Source organism: Platichthys flesus, chromosome 16 (assembly GCF_949316205.1).
Source record: "Platichthys flesus chromosome 16, fPlaFle2.1, whole genome shotgun sequence".
In the NCBI taxonomy this organism is placed as follows: Eukaryota; Metazoa; Chordata; class Actinopteri; order Pleuronectiformes; family Pleuronectidae; genus Platichthys; species Platichthys flesus.
Window position 1 is genome coordinate 6190810 of NC_084960.1, and position 12237 is coordinate 6203046.

Sequence of the window (12237 nt, forward strand, 5' to 3'; positions counted from 1 at the left end):
GGTCAACTCACACTAAATGGCTGCACCTGCACAATAAAGATGATTAATGTTCACCTTTATTCCTTTTTGCACAAACACACGCACACGTGTTAGGTCACATGCACTGTGCGCAGCTGTCTACATGTGTGGGGCGTGTATGTGTTGTTAGGGTGACAACCTTGTCCCTGGGAGCTAATGAGGCCTTTGCGACCATGACTCCCATGGCGTGATCTGAACTTGATGCAAGGGTTTAGCTAAATACAGCCAGCACACCATTCATTTCCCTTGGTACGTACTCATCATAGGACTGCGTATTATACATTTACTTGAGCCATTATAACAACTATTTACACACAAATAGTCGGAGAAGTAACTATAGTCAACCAAAAGCACATCACCTTCACTGCAAACGTAAATATAAAAGGATGCCAAATGAAACAGCCTCGATGAAGAAGGTTAAAAAAACCAAATCCCTGTGAGTTGACCCTGTTCCTCAGTGGCACAAGTGGGTCTCTGTAATGTAGAATGAGTGTAGCTGTGGGTTGTTGTGTGATATGTCATGCATATGTGTGTCTTTGTGTGAAAAGAAGGTGGTGGTTTACCCCAGGAGAGATCCCTGCTACCTTTATCTGCTGCTGTGTTTACTCTCTACCCATTATAATTGGAGGAGTGACTCAGTACTGGTGCTCTCCGGGGAGCAAATTATTAATTTGTATCCACTTCTGCCAGAAGACAGTTTCAGTATAGACAAACAGACGCAGAGAGAGGAGAAAGGACTGTTCGGGCGAGTTCCTGATATTATGTATTATACCTATATACATTCTTTAACTTGTTTCAAAGTGATTACTGGTCTAGAATAGGAGATTATACGGAGTCAATAGAATAATTCATCTTCCGATCCTGTTCTCCTATAGTCCTGTATTTAACCTTTGCACTTGAGTGAGTGTGTTTGTGTGTGTGTGTGTGTGTGTGTGTGTGTGTGAGTGTGTGATGGAGGGAGGAGGGTGGTAGTTGGCAACACCCACGGCCTGTGAGTCAGCTGAATCACTAACACTTGGCACAGCATGTCATTTGAGAGAGAGAGAGAGAGAGAGAGAGAGAGAGAGAGAGAGAGAGAGAGAGAGCTCAAAACACATGCTGCATTAACAGGCGAGCGGGGGGGAGTTGGAAAAATACGTGTTGCCAAAATCTGTCGGGTGTAGCTGGTGAAAAGATTGATGTAGCAGCAGGTGCAGATGTTACAGAGTCTCACACTTCTAGGAAACTAGGTTGTTTATTGGAAAATTAAGGATAAAATGGATCTAAAAATATAACTACTATAAAGAGAACTACTGAAAATTGACAACAAAATAGAAAATTAGTTTGACTTTTTTGTTTGGCCCATGTCCCATCCACTAACCTAGATGAGATGGGGTTAATGACATGTACTGCGGCCAACCACCACGGGGCAATCAAGAGGCTTTGGCTTCATTCTTGAGTGGCTGTCATGATGCAGATGGACAAAAGCAATTTAAACATTGTTGGTTAAATGTTATTCTGCTGTCAAACATCTGTAGGCGACAGTAAACCTGCACCACTTGTTAGTTGGGTGCGGGAGTACATTAAAACTGTAGTAGTAGTAGTTGTAATAGTAGTTTGGGTTAATTTCATACTTGGCGCATGTCTCGCACATGTCATAATGTGATGATTATGAAAATCTCGGACATACGAGAAAGTGACAGTGAGATCGTGCATGAGAGCAGACTCCCACCTCAGCAGAGAGAGTAAAACATGCACAACACGTGTCGATTTTTACATGCACATGTAGGGATCATGTGTGTTTTCACATTCTCCCAGTGTGCGAGTGTCTGCATGAGCGTGTTTGCATAAGGCTGATTGTGTCCAACAGCCCACATTCAACCTCTGAGGAGAAGCTGTCAGCTCACATTTACTCTCTTGGATTTCTCTCAGGCCTCAAAACCAGAACTGATCCAAACCACAGAGGAGAGAAGGAGAGAAGAGAAGTGAGAGTGGGCACACACACGGAAAGAGAGAATATGTGTGTGAGAAAGAGAGACAGGCCTGAAGGACAAGAGAAACGTGGTGTGCGAGGGAAAATGTTTATATGTCTGTGTGTCTGTGGGTGGTTGTGTGATTGTACATTCCTGCGTGTCCACCTTTGTCCACCGTGTCTTAGAAAATCACAGTCCTGTCGCCTTTTTATATATCCACCCAGTGTTTCACCCACTCCAACAATACGATTGCTGTTGATTTGTGCGTTTCTATCTTTAGTCTCTGCTGATCAGTGGATGTGAAGGGAGACCGAAGCTGCGGGGGTGAGAAGGTGGGCGTGGCGGGGCTCCAGTGTGTCTTTGGGGATTTTGTGGACTAGTCTCAGACGAGCTTGACCTGCTGTTTTTGGGAGAAGGCTGTGCAATGCCTTGAAAAATCTGCTCCTGACAGAGAGGTTGTTTTTTGGAAGAGCAGGAGTAAAACCATCTCGCTGTGGAAAGAGGGGGTCTGGTGAAATCTCATGATACACAGACTGAAGACAGCTGTGTCCTTTTTGGGATTCCTGAAACACTTCAGAAGTCCTCTGGGCATGAAAGTTTTTATCATGACAGAAGCAAACACACTGAACAAATGGAAATCTGTATTAAGGCTTCAGGGTCAAAAAAACATAAAGTTATCTGACATTTAATACCATCAGAAGCTTACACACCAATGTACAGTATACATTAAGAAAACAAAAAAGGAAGTGGCACGCAGGTACTTGACTAACTTCTCTGTCTTCTCTCAGTGAAATGTCTCTGTCAGGAGCTTGTCCCCTCAAATTAGGAACAGCGCTGTTGACTCATGTCCTTATTCTTAGCACACTGCATCAGATGACCTCTTAGTACAGCTTGGCTGGTGCACTATCTATTTCAGTCGTCCCGTATGGACAAACACAGTTTTAGTGGGAAGGAGGAGGGGTGAGGGGTAGAGGGAGAGGAAAAAGAGCTGAAGAGAGGAAGGGCTGGACGCCATCGAGAAGCCACATCGGGAAACCAAAGTTGAGGTTTTTCAAATGGTTTCACACTTTACGACCAAACTCCTACTGGGGTGGATAAAGATGAGAGGGATGGATGCAGTTTTACTGGACTGGGAGTGAAAAAAAAGACAAGGATTAAAATAGTTATAGAGTATAAACAAAAGAATCACAACTTATACAAACTGAGCTATTCGCGATCGGCTGTACACATAATAAAGGAAAAGTTCTCTGGGAGAGAGCGAGCAGAAGCAAACATAAAACCAACCAGAACCTCGAAAGCCCCAGAACCAAATGTAAAACCAATTTATTGAGGTTCATGGGAAGTTACACAACTGGTAAAAAAAAACAGGTTTTATTGTCTTTATAGGTTAAATCTGCCCTGTGAGTGTAAGGCTAATGCTAAAATTTTCCATATTTTCAATATACATATAGGTCAATTTCACTTGTCAGCCATGGAAGTTCCTGAATTTTACTCGCTGCAGTTATGGAAAAGGCCTCGCAGCCGGAATACCTGCAAAAAAAGAACCTACCTGTCTGTCGGCCCGAAGCCAGAGAAGTACTACCACAGGAGATTAAGAGTCTTCTACCTTTGCCACTTGGCCACAGTCACATCTATAATCAAGATTGATATTCTCGGGTCCAACTCTCCGACTCCATATTGACTTAAATCTGTGGGTGAGTGCTTGAGGCTCTGAAACTTCATTACAAACAAATAGATCTGCATTTTATCAGGAAGCCTCACATAAGCCCCGTTAACGCTGGAAAAGAAAAATACTAACACACGCTAGAATGTGGCTTTTGACTTCAGTGGGAAAGGATACAAATACTTTTCATTCCAAAGTCAAATCACAGTGCTGCAGTACAGTAGACGGGTGGTTATCACACCCAAGCTAATGTTTTTTTAACAGTCTGTGAGAACAAGATGCAATGGAAATGTTGTTCTTCTGCACAACATTGGGAGCTGGATAGAATGAAAAGAAGAAATGGGGCTAACCATCATCTGATGTAATGGTGCACATCTCAATTATGCTCCACCCACTGGTTCTCCACCCTCGATTTGACTCTACTGTGAATCTCTATCCTATTTCCCCCAGGATCACTGGTCATCTGTGATTAATGGAAATTCCCAACAACAAAGCTATAATATCACCGTACAAAAAAGGACGTTTGTGGGCAGTGCCGGTTACATCGGACGTGTCTCTTTTCACACGTGACGGCAGCTTAAATGAGCCTTAAGTTGTGTTTACATGGAGCTTTAGGTTTCACTAATGATCACAATGGTCAGAAAAAACCTGTATCAGATGCTAAAGGTCTTACCAATGTGAATTAACTGCAACCACAGACTGTATTCCAAGCTTATCTCTTTCTGCACATGCTTTCAGAACTAAATTAAATAAAGACGCTCTTCTGGGAAGACTCACCATTCTCGTAATTTACGAGCGCTCTCTGCCGTCCTCAGAGCAGGGCATGATACTCCTGGGAGCCATCTCGATTGGATGATATTATCATGATTGGGGACATAAACAGAAGACTCAGCCTCTGCTCCAAAGCAGAAGTTTCCTCTGATAAAACCTTTGGTTCAGAACAATAGCACAGAGGACCGATAGTGGACATTCACACAGGGTCTTTTGAAAGTTTGCTCGTGATGACGTGTGTTTGAAATGTGAACAGGGCTTCCATTTTCATTTCTTATTGTGATAAGGCAATTTGATGTGATGTTATTTGTTAAATTTACTATAAATTCTTGTCTGATCTCTCTCTCTCTCTCTCTCTCTCTCTCATAAAGACAACTCTCGTAAATTCAGCAGCAGAGGTTCGAGTCCTGGGATGAGTGAATTTAGAAAAAAAATATTTTTTTTGAAAAGGAGTAAAACTACACACTTATCACATGTGCATGCGCCAGTGTTCTCTCTCTCTCTCTCTCTCTCTCTCTCTCTCTCTCTCTCTCTCTCTCTCACACATTCTCACACATACACACACACACACAAAGCACACACATAAACAAATAATATGTAATCAGTGTCTGCAGTTTCCTGTGGAGAGGAAGGCAGGAGTCTAAATGATGCTCTTTATGTTGTGGTTTCAGTGTAGGTCTGCATATGTTTCTATTTTGTGATTGTGTGTTTGTGTGTGTGTGTGTGTGTGTGACAGAATGTACCCAGCCATTACCATGTCTGTTGTGTGTTGCCTGTCAAGCCACCATGACTACGACTGGCGCGTCAATTACAGAGTGGGAGCTTATGGCTCTGGGACAACATTATATTTTCATCTCTGGCTTGACAACAGCATTTACATCCACCGTGAAGAATAGAGGAGCAGAGAGAAGCTGTTCAGTTTCATGAGACTCCTCTGTGAATCACCCTGTCCATCCAGGGTCATCCATCCCGACCTCACTGCTGCTGTTTAAAATGCTATCACCCTCCTCGTAATGACTACTGCTTAAAGTCATAGTCATCCAGACAATCACTATGATCACTGTTGTCATCTGTTACATCTCCATTATCCCCATCATCGTCACCATTAGTATCACTGCATCTACAACACCAGTTGTTGGGCACATCTGCTCCTCATATTTCCAACCCAGTGCTCCTCCTCTGTCTCATAAGCTACCTGTAGCACAGACCCCTGCAGGGCTTTTGCTGATAATAATTTCTCCCGAGACAGCCCGAGCTATTGCCTTCAATAACGACTGCCATCCTGCTGGGAACTTAGCTGGATCATTGCTGTCTTCTATCACATGGGGTTACAGCGCTGCGTGTGCCAACTGTCAGCCCACACATGACTGTTTGCCTGGTGATGACACACACACTGCACACCACTGATTCAACAGTGTGTGTGTGTGTGTGTGTGTGTGTGTGTGTGTTTGGCTGAAGTCGCTGGGGACGATGCACCTGGCTGTTATAGAGGTCATGAGTGTGGTTTGTACATTCAGAAGTCAGGATTTGTATTTGAATGGATGCCATAGATTTATTCATCTATTTAGAAGTAAAGTTAGTTTTTTTTATGGACTGAAACTTGAAGTCCCCCTCCAGTGAAAACGTTGTCTGTGTATATAGACACTGATGGAGCTGCCTGTCTGTAATTCATGAAAGTTTGCTTATTTAGCTTCTCATAGATAGATGAGGGGATGTCTACCTCTCAAGTTGAAGTGTGTCACATAAAAATACATTCAAGCAAACACGATATCACATGTAAGTGCTGACCTATACTGGCTGTTCTCCCTGTTTTCTGTCTTCCTGCTAAGCCAAGCTAACAAGCCGCTGTCTCCAGACACATATTTGCCGTAGATGCAATATTCATCTTCACAGCAAAGACAGCTAAAAAAGCTAATTTCCCTAAAATTCAAGAACATAAAGCTCATTCACCATGGCGATAAAACAGAGATGACAGGGTTAATAGTCTTTTAGTTTTTTTACGAGATCCTAAAATGATGAAAAATAATTTCCGATTGAATGATAATGATAATACATCTGCAGTAACAGTCAATCACAGAATGAATGCTTTGCCTCCTAATTGGTTATTTCAGAGTTCTGTGGAAGAATATGATTTTAGTTTTTTTAAGCTTATGAGCCAAAATGTCATCATGTTTATCAGTGTGGTGCATATTTTCTTTATCGCCCTTCTGTCTATATTTGGTCTATGATGCAAGTCATTTTTTCTGGCAAAGCTTTAAATTCTCACTCGCATTTTCTGTCGCCTCAAAGCTCGGCCTATCACTCTTCACTATTTCAGTCCCTCTTCCTCCACCCCCCCCCCCCTCTCCCTCTCGTTTCTTCATCCATCCACGTCTCGGGTTACCTCTCCATCATGTCGCCAGTCTATTCTCTCTTTTCTGCCTCTAACTTTCCATCTCTCCTTCCCTCCATCTGCTCTCCTCACTGCTGCTGACGTCTGCAGTAGCCATGGAGCGCGGCCAAGAACGGCCTTAAATCAAACCGATTGCTAATGAAATGCACGCACGCACACATGCACACACACACAGACACACACAGGCCAAGATAGGTGCCAGGCGTACACTGGAGTGTGTGTGTGTACCCTGATGCCTGCACATGCAAATACCACACATTCCAGTAATCTTCACAAGCACACATCTACACGCATATAGAAGTACACCCACAGAAATTCATTGAAATGTAAAAAAGAGAGAAAGAAAGAAGTCACAGTGCAGGTCTGACAATTCAGTGCTACATATTTGATGAAGGCTCCTGTTGAGCCGCAGCAATATTTTCCTAGCTGAGCTCACACAGAGAAATGTATTCTATTTTAACTCCCCCCTTCTGTAGCAATGTCAAGACAACTCGTATATCACAGGTAAACATATCTCAGTTTGGAGCACTGAGGATATTACACTATGTTCTAATCTCCCTTGAGAAAGCTCCGTGCTGTGGGAACATCAGATTACACAAAATAACTTTATTACAAAAAGCAAATGCATCCAAATGTGTATTAAATCTAGATGGCTGTCTCCAAATATAGACATCAAGTCATAAAGACACTGTTTACTAAAATAGTCTCTTACTGGAGGGATTGAGCTCACCTGCTGCTCTTTCATAGAATCTGGAAACTGTCCACATGGTTGGCTCAGGCTTCAATACTGTACACAGAAAATTACCGTCTGTTCCATATTATATATTTTTTTACCCCTCGCATTCTGCTCCCCTTGCTGCAAAAATCTGTTACCTGACCCACATTTTATATATAAAAAATCACAAATTTCCAGACACTAGTGCAGTGCCTGTTTCCAACCTGCCTGTTTGGATTGGGCGGTTTTCCCGGCCTGAGGTGAAGCTGGTTAGATTTTTACTTTCTGAAACCGTGAAAGTAAAGTGCAGCTGCAGGAAACAGGCTGAAGAAACCTTGAAGCCTCCCCAGCGCTGCGGCACACAAAGCTGTTCACACCTGTGTGTTCAGAGTTCGGGGAAGCTGGACTCAGTGCGAAGAAGCCTGAACTGGAGGGTAAGGTTGTTATTGCCAAGATGTGCTGGCCAGAGACAGAGCTGGCAAATGGACAGGTGCATTTTCAGTAGCAGAGCGCTGCTGTCCCTGTAGGCCAGGGACGTAGAAGAAGACATCGGTCTGCAGAATTCTTTTTTAGGCACACTGCCCCACCCCCACCGACTGCAAGTGACTATCGGCCTGTTTATTCCAATGGATGAGCGGTTCTTGAGATATGCGTTCCCCTAGCCAGACTGGAATTAGAAGATAGTGATCGCTATGATTTATCCAGATTTAACGGCCTCAACTGTGCAGTCACTCTCTACTTTTATGTCTTTCCACCGTCTGTGTTCATTTTATTCCACTTTTATTTTGCACACGTTAAAGGAACCACTTTAAGAGTCAGTTGATTCGGGACCTACAGATCACATCTCAGTGACGTGACCCGACTGAACCCCTCTGCAGCTTCACCACTTCCATCTCCTCCTGCTCGTTTCTCTGCTGCTGCTGCTGCTGCTGCCGGCTGCCAGAAAAGTCACAAAACTGCCAGTAATCCTCGGCGACGCCTGACAGCACAGCAGGCACTCTATCACGCGACGGGATTGGCGTTTTATAGGCCTACCATGGACTGCCATCAGCCCCGAGGAAGGGGAGACACACGACCAAGGGACCAAGTATAAATCAGCCCTGAAATGTGGCCACTGTTAAACTCCGCTGCACCGCGTACAGGAGGAGGACGCCCGTGGGGCTCTGCCAAGCAAACATTCCCCGATCATGTGGAGGAGTGTGTTTGGGTTTTACTGCTGAGCTGCTGAGGCCGCTAACATTTCCCCACCTCACCGTGCCATGCAGCAGCACTCCTGACTTAAAACTAATTTGAACCAAACCCTGGATTTAGTGCAAATCATCAGATAAGTTTGCTTGTTTTCCTTTAATTCTTTTTCCCTCCTTCCTTCCAGGCCAACGTAACGTTCAGCCATGAGCAAAAGAGAGACAGAGACATCATGTGACCTCCAAATTAATCTCGAATCGCTCCGGTTGTAGCCCTCATACATCAGCATAGACACAGCTAGTTCTCACTTTTGGACATGTACTGAACATATCCTATAAAGGGTCGGAGAGCAGACATGTTGAGGGTCATAACTTGTAATGATGAATATAGTTAATGTCATTTGTGGTAGACAGAGTTAGATTCTCCACCTGTGTGCAAGTGTTAACGTGCCTAAATAGTTGGCAACAGAAGACTGACAATTGGCCTGAGGGCAAACTGTTAGCCTGCGCCTATATAAACAGTAATTACCTGACATCAGTGACAAAGGATTGACGTTGACCTACTGAAGAAGATTTGATTTGACATGAAATGATTCGGAGGAAAGGGGAATTCAGCCTGAGGGATGAACGCAGTCATTAGGACGTGAAAGATGACATTTCTTTATTCAACGATAGTTTTCATCTCTCCCATTGATCACCATTTTGTATTGAACTATATATAAATTGTATCATGCAGTTTGGTGTTTGATGGGTTCATGTCGGGTGCAGTCCCTGTATGCTCCACTATATGATACAGAGGGAGACAGGGAATGGGACTGTAGATATTAAGCGATATGTCTAACCTTGCTTCAGCTCTGACATTCTCATGCAACACCACCCACTGAGGACCCATCAGCGCCTCCCACACGTGCACTTGTACGCACACAGCCGGCCTACACACAGGGAGTAGCCTTGAGCATCTTTATTCTGTGTGGGCGAGGCCTGACATCACTGGGTCCACCTGTGTGTACAAAACAAACACTGCAGCATAAACACAGCTCAGTCTCAATCAGAGATGTTAATCTACCCAGCAAGATTTTCACGTAGTGGGTGCATAACTGGTGGGTGTCCCGGACCTTCTTTGTCACGGAAACAATAATAAACATCCGATTAGGTTTGGGGAAGATTGCAGTTTTGGTGTTAGACTAAAGCTGTGGGGTCATCTTCTTCAGAGGCTGCATTTGAAGAGCAATTGCGTCACAGTCTCATTTCAAAGGCTCCAACAAAATGCGACATGCAAAATGGATCCGTTCATCCCCTAGCAATGTAGGCTTCAACTTATCCCAGAGTGTGCTTCAGTGGCAAGCTGTGTTTCAAATTGATAATGGCGCTGGCAACCTACAAGACCAAGATATCAGATGTTTACAATTTCCGATCTAAGTGTAAGGCTTTAACTCATTTTCTCATTGTGTCCAACCACAGAGGTGTCAGCACTAAGGCTGGGACAAGCCAGTCAATGAAGAGCGTCTCATTTCGGTTTGGCCTTTGCGGTCTACGTAGCCCTCAAAGGCTGCGTCCATCGTAGAACACGAAGATCCACGTCCTACAAAGGAAGCAGCCCCTGAATTGCCGCCTGTCCTAATTACCAGAAGTTGCTGGAAGTGAAGTATGGGTTGTAATTAGCTGCTTGTACCAGCCACTTCTGGGGGTAATTGAGTCTTAATCTCCTGTGTGCGCTAACAATGTCCAGAGTTACAAACATTTAGACCAAACTTCTCTTATTAACACCCGAGGTCAACTTTCCAATCAATGTCAACGGGAATAAGACAGAAGAATACACACAAAAGAACACAATCACATACTGCACAACCAATACTTCTACACATTATGTGCGATTAAATAACATACTATATTGTGCCTATATTTACAGTATATTATATTAGCAGCATCTTGACAAATATAGTAGTAAATACAATGAATAATCTGTTTTATACTAGCTGGAAATTAATTCTTATTTTCTCTGTAATCCACAAATCATTCCATGCCAGGGGTGAGTGTAAAAATCATTAGGTATAAACAACAACAATACTTGTCTTCATACAAGGCAGTGTGTGTTGTAATCTCTGAAGTTGTACAGGCTTCCCATAGGAAACTCAGGCAATAATCTGGTATTTAGCGACATATGATAAAGTGCACAAAGCCGTACTGGCCCTAAAGGACAACCTGTAATACTGAAACATATGACCACAAACAAACCACTCATTCACACAGAGTACACAGCATTAGGCTGTAGATGTATTATGCATCCGAATCAACTATTGCTCTGTAATGTAATGTGTCACTGAGTCTTTTTTTGTCATAGTGCTGCCATTTCTTTGAGAGTATTATGTTGATCGGATCATAATGATTGGTGGAAGTGGGTATTTGTGTGTGTGTGGGTTTGTGTGTGTTTGTGTGTGTGTGTGTGTGTGTGTGTGTGTGTGTGTGTGTTTGTGAGGTAGAGAGCTGGAAGCACAATGCCATCGACTGAGTGTAACACAGTACATCTGAAGGTTGCTTTTTTTGTTTCCCCAAATTGATCCATGCAGCAGCAACAAAGACATTATCATGACAATTCAAGCTACGTGTGTGTTTATTTAACATGTGATTGATAATGCACTAATGCACCAGGTCTCATATCACTGCCGAGAGCACATGAATTACCAGAAACCAGATTGATTCAGACATTTTCTGGGATGCGTCCTCTGCCCATAATTGATACAACAGCAGGTCAACAGCCTCCTATGACTTATTCGCTCTATTTATGTGTGTTATATGATATTTTTGCATTTGGCAAATTATGGTTTACGATAGTTTCATAAGCACATCTCACACAATTCAATCAATTTAATGTCTTTTAGGGGACTGATTCAAGGACTGTGAAGAAAGGAAGAAACTAAAATTATGTTTGAGGTAATTGAGGTGACTGTCTTATGGTATATTTTAAAAATATGTTTACACCCTAAAAAGTTCTGGGTTATTTGTAGGCCAGGTATTTTTATAGTGCACCATGTAACTTGACCTGTCCTGACTTATGTAACGTGTCCTCATCGGTGTGTCCACATGCATTTGATTACTGGAAGGAGATGATGTTTCCTCTTGAAAAGTGATCCCAGAACATGAGAGATGATATCTTTGTGACTGATCCTCAATACAATAAGTGTATAAACTATATAACAGGATTGCAAATGACCCCTAAAGGCATTTCAGGATATAAATAATATTCACACAGAGTTGACTTTTCCTCTTGAAAGTCACTTTATGAATGACTTTCTCGTATTGTTCTACCTAAAAACTCTAAATACATTATGAATGATGGGGAGAAAAAAAAAAGAGATTGTTATACAGAGGAATCTATCATATCCACCAAGTCTGGCTACATCAGGGCTCTGCATGCAGGGCTCGTGGCTGACAGGTGTGTGCTACATTCCCCAGATCACTGCACAAACTGGGCCACACCACTGTGAGGACACTGGGGGAGGCTGAGGTACAGTTAAATGTGTGAAAAGCAGATGCATATTTCC

The 12237-nt window shown here is 43.1% G+C and overlaps 1 protein-coding gene and 1 long non-coding RNA gene across 2 annotated transcripts in view; both read right to left on the reverse strand.

The window, feature by feature from the left end:
• The window catches only part of LOC133970957 (cell death-inducing p53-target protein 1 homolog), a 125532-nt gene that overhangs the window by 18071 nt on the left and 95224 nt on the right, over positions 1 to 12237 (reverse strand).
• LOC133971531 (uncharacterized) lies at positions 2640 to 8076 on the reverse strand. Its single transcript, XR_009924385.1, has 2 exons — positions 7527 to 8076; positions 2640 to 3099 (listed from the first exon to the last, which is right to left on the reverse strand). It is a non-coding gene; the product is annotated as an uncharacterized LOC133971531 (long non-coding RNA).